Below are 8,718 nucleotides of genomic sequence, written 5' to 3' on the forward strand. Positions count from 1 at the left end.
AGACACTGCTGAAAATGGTGGCTAATTTGGGGCTCTAGGAGATCAGCCCTGTTTTCATATTATCGTGGATCCTGTGGAAAGTGGACACTGGTAAAAGTGTTTCTGGAGGGTTTTAAGATGGGCCACTGGTGTTCTCCTAATTTCCCTGGGTCCTGGAGCCCTTGGTTCTGATAACTGATATCCCAGATCTTCAAGGAGGGTAGACCTTAGGACCACACTAGAGGTCAGTGTCCTGGCCTGGCCTTCAGATTACCCCTGGTGGTCCTGAGCTGTCCTTGAGCTTATTTCCTCAAGCTACCCATCAGAAACAGGAGGCTTGTTGGGATGAGCCTGGTTCATTGCTTGTTGGGGTCCGCCTGTTTCCTAAACAAAGGAATGAACACATAAGACAACACAAGGCAAGACAAACATGGCGGCCGCCCCGAACCACACGCTCCGCCTTATTTTATACCGTTGTTTGTGGAATGTTACCAAGTCACAAGACACATTGTTGTTTTTCTGACCTTTCCCTGACTTTCTGGATTTCCAAGATGTTTACATATAAACAAGCCCCCAGGGTCTGCTATTTGCAACTGGCTCCTTTGTCCTCCCTGTTTGCAGGGGAGGAATGTCCTGCTTCGTTTGCAAGAGCAGGACTTATCTGGAACGCCCTGCTTTGTTTGCAAGCACATAGTCCTCTACAATTGCTAATGAGTTTGGCTTAATTTGGCCCCTAGAAGCTCGAGGATTTGTTTGGATTTGGCATCTCTATTAAGGTGTTTTTTTTTTGTTGTTGTTGTTTTTTGTTTTTGTTTTTTTTTTTTTAAAGCAAGCATGTCTAGTGGTCTTAGTTGCATGCTGGTTGGAGGGAAAATTAATCTTTGACCTGAGCAGCCTAATGGCAGGCCAGCTGGCATCAAGCTTGGACTCCGAAAGGGAAGCATTAGGGTTTGGGCTTCATTCTCTGTAGACAACCAGGTGGCCCCTTGGGAAAGTGAGATCAACTCTTCATTGAAAGGAGGTTGATATTGAAGAAAAGAACTTTAATAGTATGTGAATACTTTTTTCTTTTTTTTGAGATGGATTCTCACTCTATCACTCAGGCTGGAGTGCAGTGGTGTGATATCAGCTCACAGCAACCTCCTCCTCCCAGGTTCAAGCGATTCTCTTGCCTCAGCCTCCCAAGTAGCTGGGATTACAGGCATGTGCCACCCCACACAGCTAATTATTTTTGGTAGATTAGGGGTTTCACCATGTTGGCCAGGCTAGTCTCAAACTTCTGACCTCAAGTGATCTTCCTGCCTTGACCTCCCAAAGTGCTGGTATTACAGCCGTGAGCCACTGTGCCCGGCCAGTATGTGAGTTCTTAATAGTCAAAGCAAAAGAGCATGTAGGTAACAAGTTTGTAATGGAAGAAGGACTAGAAGGAGGTAATTAGACATGGTTTAGAACAGTGATAATGTGGCTTTAAAGCTGTAGCGTGCAACTGGTAGCCCAATGTTGCCAAGAACCACCATCCATTTGGAAGCAAACCCTTCCTCAGAGTGGCCTGTTGGAGTCTCCACCCATGTAGAATCAGTTTGAAGAGCTGGTTCCTCAAAACAAAAGCTTTGCAATGAGTTAGAAGGACCATTTTAAGAGAAAAGGTGCTCTGCTGGTGACAGCTGGCAGCAAATTTGGAGACCGAAGGACTATCTCTTTAATATAACAGGTGACTCTGAGTCATTAAGAAAAATATTAAATTATGTTCTACAAATTCTGAGAATACATCTGTAGGATGCATTTACAAAGACCAGATTATTACAAACAATTCAAGTAATGACAAGTTCAATAACCTAAAGAATTCACTGGCATGGAGTATCATTTCTCAGTGTCATGGTCTGTTGCAAGGACCATAGTTCCATCAAACTAGGTTGAAAGAGAAATCACTGGAAGGATACTGTACTCTCTCAGGGAATGAGAAAGTAGATATGGGCCTCATAGATGCTAAAACCAATAACTAGAGTGTCAGGAGGAAAGAATTCTCTCTTCTTCTCTGAGGCCTGGTAGTCTATTTCCTTTGCTTTTCCTAATCTCCCTTTTTCATGAGTGGCATTTTTTTTTTTTTTTTTTTTGAGATAGGGTCTTGTTTTGTCACCCAGGCTGGAGTGAAGTGGCATGATCATAGCTCACTGTAACCTAGAATGCATGGACTAAAGTGATCTTCCTGGCTCAGCCCCTTGAGGAGCTGAAACTACTACTCAGGCATGTGCTACCACACTTGGCTGATTTTTTTTTTTTTTTTTTTTTTTTTTTTGAGACAATCTCACTCTGTTGCCCAAGCTGGAGTGCAGTGGTGCAATCTGGGCTCACTGCAACCTCCACCTCCCGGGTTCAAGCGATTCTTCTGCTTCAGCCTCTCGAGTGGCTGGGATCAGAGGCAGAAGCCACTGTGCCGGGCTAATTTTTGTATTTTTAGTAGAGATGGGGTTTTGTCATGTTGGCCAGGCTGGTCTTGAACTCCTGACCTCAGACGATCCACCTGCCTCGGCCTCCGAAAGTGCTGAGATTACAGACGTGAACCACCATGCCCGGACCTTTTTGTTTTTTTCTATTTTTTGTAGAGTCAGCGTCTTGTAATATTGACCAGCCTGGTCTAGAACTCCTGGCCTCAAGTGATCTTCCTGCCTTGGCCTCCCAAAGTGCTGAAATTATAGGCATAAATCACTGTGCCAGCCCTAGATCAGCATTTTCTATTTTAGCATGTACATGGCTGTCCCATCTAAGCTGCATGCAGCCTTCTAGATACTCAATAATAACTCAGTACAGGCTGTCTAGTCCTCCCGTGTTTTGGATCCAGTTCTCTCATGATATCATTTGCTTGGCTCATAGTATTGGTACTGGCATATATTGGTTCTTCTTTGGTCATGTCCCCAGCTCTGGTCCAATTAGCTGTGGTCATGGGGACTAAGAGGAGTTTTATTCACTCATTCATTCAATAAATATTGGACATTAAAAAATTTTGTTTTGGCCAGGTATTCTAAGCAGCTGGAGTTCAATCTTGAGCAAAGCATACATACATGGGTCTTGTTGTCATGGCCTTATAGTATAGCAGGGAAGACAGATATTAATGAAATATTGTAAAAATTATTTATTTGTTAGAGACAGAGTCTCACTCTGTCACCCAGGCTGGAGTGCAGTGGTGTGGTCATAGTTTACTGCAGTCTTGAACTTCTGGCTTCAAGGGGTCCTCCTGCCTCAGCCTCCTGGGTAGCTGGGACTACTGCTGGGACCACTGTTTATTTTAAATTTGTTGGTAGAGACAAGGTTTTGGTGTGCTACCCAGGCTGGTCTCCAACTCCTGGCCTCAAGTGATCCTCCTGCCTTGGCCTCTCAAAGTGTTGGGATTATCAGTGTGGGCCTGGCCAGATATTAATGCAGTATTAACACACATGAATATGTAACAAGATGCTGTAGGGTGCTGAACGTGATCCTGTTTTCTCAATTTGATTACTAAGGCTCACACTGAGGAAAAACTACAGCAAGCATTCTGTACTCTAAGTTGGAGGGACAATTAGTGCTCTGGACCAGCCACACCATTCAGGGCTTCCTGGGAAGCACTCAGAGAACAGACCCAATTGCTTCCCACAACACCTGACCCCCCTCCTCTGGATATGAGAAGAGGACCTGGAGGGGGAAGAGGAATGCTGCCTGTTGGAGGACAGCAGTGTTTGAGATATGAAGCTATTCTTGTCCTTCTCCTCCTCAAGCTGGAGGGAAAGTGGGGATTTTTTCTTTTCAAAGCCAAGGCAGGCAAGCCCCCAAGAGAACTATTAGTGAAGGAGTTGCCTTATATTCTTACAAACAGTTCAGTTAATAACAAGTTAAGTAATATACAGTAGGGTCTCTAAGCAGGCATCTGCTTATCTAGCAGACTTGCTGGGCTGCTGCTGTGTTATTGGAACAGGACAAAGGCTTTCTGGGGAGAGATCTGTGGCAGGTGGGAAGGAAGTCAATGTTTCCCTGCCTCAAGCTTCAGGTTATTGCCAACTATGGAAGTTGGATACTACAAGGGCCTACTGGCTGAAGAATTGGCCATGAGGGAAGAAGAGATTGGGGCTACAGAGGCTCTGGGCTGCTACATTATGGGATAAATTAATGCACATTAAAGCCAGCAGCAACTGGCCCAGTTACTCTAAGAGCCCACCTGTTTGGGAATGAGCTCTCTCTCCAAGGGGCCTGGGGAGTATCTACCCCTCTACCTTACACTAAAGACCAGAGATCTAGGAGGGCAGTTAATGGCCTTGGGAGGGAATGGCAAGTTCACTCTTGCTCCTCTTTTTACCCCAAGACCAAAGGAGCAGATACAAGGAAGAGAAAGAGGGAAGGGGAGGTGCGTGAGAATAGACCCTGGACTGTGTCCCCTACAGCATCCCTCACCTTCTCACCCTCAGCCACTGGAGCCACAAAGGAGAGAAAGAGACCTGATCGAATATTGACTCAAATTTTAAAATGAACGGCTTTAAGAAACAGAATGCAATTGTTTTCATCATAGAAACTGATCACTAAGATTATCATGGTATTCAGTGAAAAGGGATTTTAAATAAGGGAGTAAGTTAGGGGCTCGGGGTTTGGGGGAGGTGGACAGAAAGCAGAGAGGTATTGCAAACATGTGCTCAACTCCACCTGGCCAGAAACCTAAGGAGGCAAGAAATCAGTATGAAATGGATGCCCTCCAGAGAGACACAAGGAAGGAGTCTGCTGTCAAAGAGAATACAAAGAAAGATTTGGGTGTGTGGCTATAAAAATTGGCATTTTGAATTAGATCTCCAGTGCATCTTTCATTCTAACAGGAGAAAAATAGGCCCAGGGAGAAGTGACATCCTTGATCCCACACAGCCAGTTGCTGGAGAAAGGCAGAGACTAGAATGCAGTGCTGGGTTGACTTGGGTGGTCAAGTGCGTTCCTTCTCCAACACTTAGCATCATTTAGCATCATCCCTCAAAGGAGTGAGAAGGCAGGAGTGTGTCTAATGCTGCCAACAATCATTTTGCCCCTTGCAACATTCTTCATGGTCAGCCCTGGGAATCAGGGCTTTTTAGGGAATTCAAGACCAGCTACAATCACCTAGTATTCCTGTGAACAAGTGCTGGCTTTCTTCTTCTTTCTTCTTCTTCCTCCTTCTTCTTTCTTCTTCCTTCTTCTTCTTTCTCTTCTTCTTCTTTTCCTTCTTTTCTTTTCCTTTTCTTCTTTTTCTTCTTCTCCTCCTCCTCCTTCTTTCTTCTTCTTCCTCCTCCTTCTCCCCTTCCTCCTCCTCCTCCTCCTCCTCCTCCTCCTCCTCCTCCTCCTCCTCCTCCTCCTCCTCCTCCTCCTCCTCCTTCTTCTTCTTCTTCTTCTTCTTCTTCTTCTTCTTCTTCTTCTTCTTCTTCTTCTTCTTCTTCTTCTTCTTCTTCTTCTTCTTCTTCTCATTTATTAATGCAGTATCCATTAGATCTAAAATCTGCAGTTTCTAAGCACACTATGTTTACATCTTTCAGATTCTTCTGCAGTTTTAGGTTATTTCTACAGAGGTACCTTTAAGTGAATGAATAACACATTCTATAATTCCTGAAAATATAGTATAGAGTGAGTGAAATGATTTAAATATAATTTAGGCACATATTGATTACGAAAATAGATTATCTCTCAATACAATACTTCTCTGTCTTGGTAAAAATAAAAAGCAAAGAAAATAATTCATTTCTGAAGTTGCTTTCCTTCACTTTTAAAGGTCTGACCTCCTCCCACCATGCATATGTACCCTTTACTGTTAAGGAAAGCTTTGCATATGTAGAGATAGAAGAATAATGATATGTAAATACTAAAGATATGTCATTCTCCCAAAGGAGACACAGGTGGTTTTCAATGATTCCTTGCCTCATGTTGATGAGTCTGTAGAATTCAGAATCCATTTGGACACAGCTAATATCCCTGCTCTTCGGGTAGAAACAAGGACACCAGGTCATTGGTAGGGAGGACAGGCCCTTCCGCTGCTGCTGCAGAGAGGTAATGACTCAAGAAAATTGGGCCAAAATTTGTTTAAAAAAATATATAAGTAAAAGAATCACAGATGCTGATTGATTGGTATTACATCTTGGACCAGCCAAATGCCTTTATTTTTACTTTATTTATATTTTTTGGTGGCTGTAATCAAATGTGTGTTTAAAATTCCTCATTCCCCACTGTAGGGTTCTAGCTGCAATTATATTACGTTGCCTTTTAGCAGGCAACTTTACCATCTTCATTCATATATGCTTTGATTGCAGTAGCTCTGGATTTAGTATCTATTTCTAAGCTGGCCTTATATAAACTATTTGGTATTTGAATTAAATGAATATTAATGATGTACCTCGGTTTTTTGGTTTTGAAGTATCTTCCTATGCTTGTGAGGATTGTATGAGAAAACTAGGCTAACAGTGTAAATAGATAGAATTGCTTGGTCTGGTGTTGAATGGAACTTGCCTAGAATGAAATTCTGAGAAATTCTCACCTATAAGTGTTGTAGTGATAGGTAAGTTCTTCCTCCATCTGGAGTCCCACTGTACCTTTGGAATGACAGTGATGTACAACGATGTCTTTCTTTCCACTCTGTCTCAATCAGTAAGAACTGGATATTACTTTAATTTAGCTACGGTTTTGTCCTAAAAAGTAAACATTTTAAAAATGAACCTGAAAAGAGTCTTAGGGAGTCTGATCTCACCATATTCACATGGTGTGAAAGGTATTTAAAGAGGGGAGGGATCACTAAAGCTATTTATAAACCTAAACAATCTTTTCCAATTTTCATAAAGTTTTAACAATTTAAATATTGATAGTGCATCTAGGTATTCAATAACTATAATTGCATATGTAGTGCTTTCCATCAATTAAAATCCTCAAATGCATCTCAAACCAAGATGGTATTTCCACATCATGCCTATTTAAAAGCAAATATAATAGATACTATTCCTAGTCGTAAAACCAGATAAACCCCCCTACCCTGTTCAAAAGGCAGCAATATCTAGTTTCCCTACATGTATTAAATGAGTGCTTTTGTGTTGAAAATCAGAATATGGAAAAAAAAAAGTCAGCTTTTTCCCTTATGCATCACTGAGAACAAGCATAATCCTCTAAATTTTTTTTTTTTAAATTTCCTTATAGTGTTATTTCTTCAAGACAACTGAGTGGGTGGAGAAAGAAAAGTGATAAGGAAAACATTTTCATCTTGCACATCTTCCTCCAGCCCCTAAAATTCTCATCTGACACTTTGTGACATGTGTAGTGGTGTCAGCATCTCTTCAAATCTAGCTCCCTTCATGTTGGACCCTCTCAGGTTGACTTCTTGAAGATCACACCCAGAGAGATCACACTTCTCTAAGTCAGTTCCTGCCAGAGTTGCTCCTCTGAGGTTACAGTTCTTCAACTTTGCATTTTTTAAGGTAGCCACTCTCAGGTTAATTCCTGTCGTCTGACTTCCCTCCATATCCACACCTTTCAGATTAGCACCTTCTAAATTGGCTTTAAGACCAGAAGGATCCTCAAAATTACACAGTTTCAGGGATGCTCCTTCTGCATGAGAACAGAGCATCTTGACTCCCTGGAGATTTGCACAGTCAAGCATGGATCCAGAGAGATCAGCTCATTCAAGATTTGCACAGCAAAGAATTGCATGTGCAAGATTGCAGTGGCTTAAATTGGCCATTTTGAAGTTAATGTATCCAAGGTCCAAACGAGAAAGATCAGCACCACTGAAGTTGAAACCCTGGCATCGCCGTTCTGACTTGGTTGGAGTTGCTAGTAAAAATCGGACAAATTCCTTTCGGGATATTGGTGAATGATACTCCAGTGGTTGAGAATTCTTTATTGCCACTTCTAGGTGTTCAATCAATGAGTAAATACCAAAAAATCTTGCTTCTTCTAACACACCCAATAAATTAATGCCATCATTTACAGTGAGCTGTCCATGATGCAAGTAGTTCAAAATGGGTTCAAAGTACTCAGGACTTCGGTCAATTAAGAAAGCTCCTTTATGATCTTGCTTATTTCCCCCAGACACCTTTGTCCTTACACTTATGGGCCAGCATACCGTCAGCGTCTTTATTCACTAAAGTGCTCCATGTAGTTGTAAAGTACCGCTCTCCAACATTTAATGTCAGCCAGTCTGTGTGGAATCCTAACAATCCTTCAGGAGGCTTAGAATCTGTCTGAGGATACTTCCGTTCTTGGGGCTGCGGTTCAGAAACAGGGCCACCTGCCTCATCGCGCTGCCCCCGCTGGGTCCTGAGTGAGCTGCCACCCTCCCACCTGGTCCTCCGCCCACCTTTTTCTCCTCCCGCCCTTCCCCTCCCTCCACCCACTCGGATTTGCCTCCCTTTGCCACCTTCCTGCCCTTGGAGACACACCACATACATGCTGGCTTTCTTCTAATAATATTACCAAGATTAATGAGCTGAACAGAACATACATTGAAAGCATTGTGATTAACCGACATGTAATAACTCCCTAATGGTTCTCTTATATTTTTGGGTTTATTATAAATACCAAAATGTCACCTCAAGTGGTTGAATCTCAACTACTTCAAGGTTTATTCTCAGGTCAGGTACTTTATCCTTAAGGTTTTATAAATATATTCCCTTCATTTATATTTCATTCATTCATTCATTCATTCATTCATTCATTCATTCAATCCCCAGATATTTATTAAAGTTTTTTTGTGCTAGGCTCTAAGATGGGTGCAATATT

The 8,718-nt window shown here is 42.3% G+C and overlaps 1 pseudogene; it reads right to left on the minus strand.

The window, feature by feature from the left end:
* Nucleotides 1-7,231: 7,231 nt before the first annotated feature.
* Nucleotides 7,232-8,075, minus strand: LOC104668216 (annotated as a pseudogene).
* Nucleotides 8,076-8,718: the final 643 nt, after the last annotated feature.

The sequence above is a fragment of the Rhinopithecus roxellana genome, chromosome 9 (genome assembly GCF_007565055.1).
Source record: "Rhinopithecus roxellana isolate Shanxi Qingling chromosome 9, ASM756505v1, whole genome shotgun sequence".
NCBI classification, from domain to species: Eukaryota; Metazoa; Chordata; class Mammalia; order Primates; family Cercopithecidae; genus Rhinopithecus; species Rhinopithecus roxellana.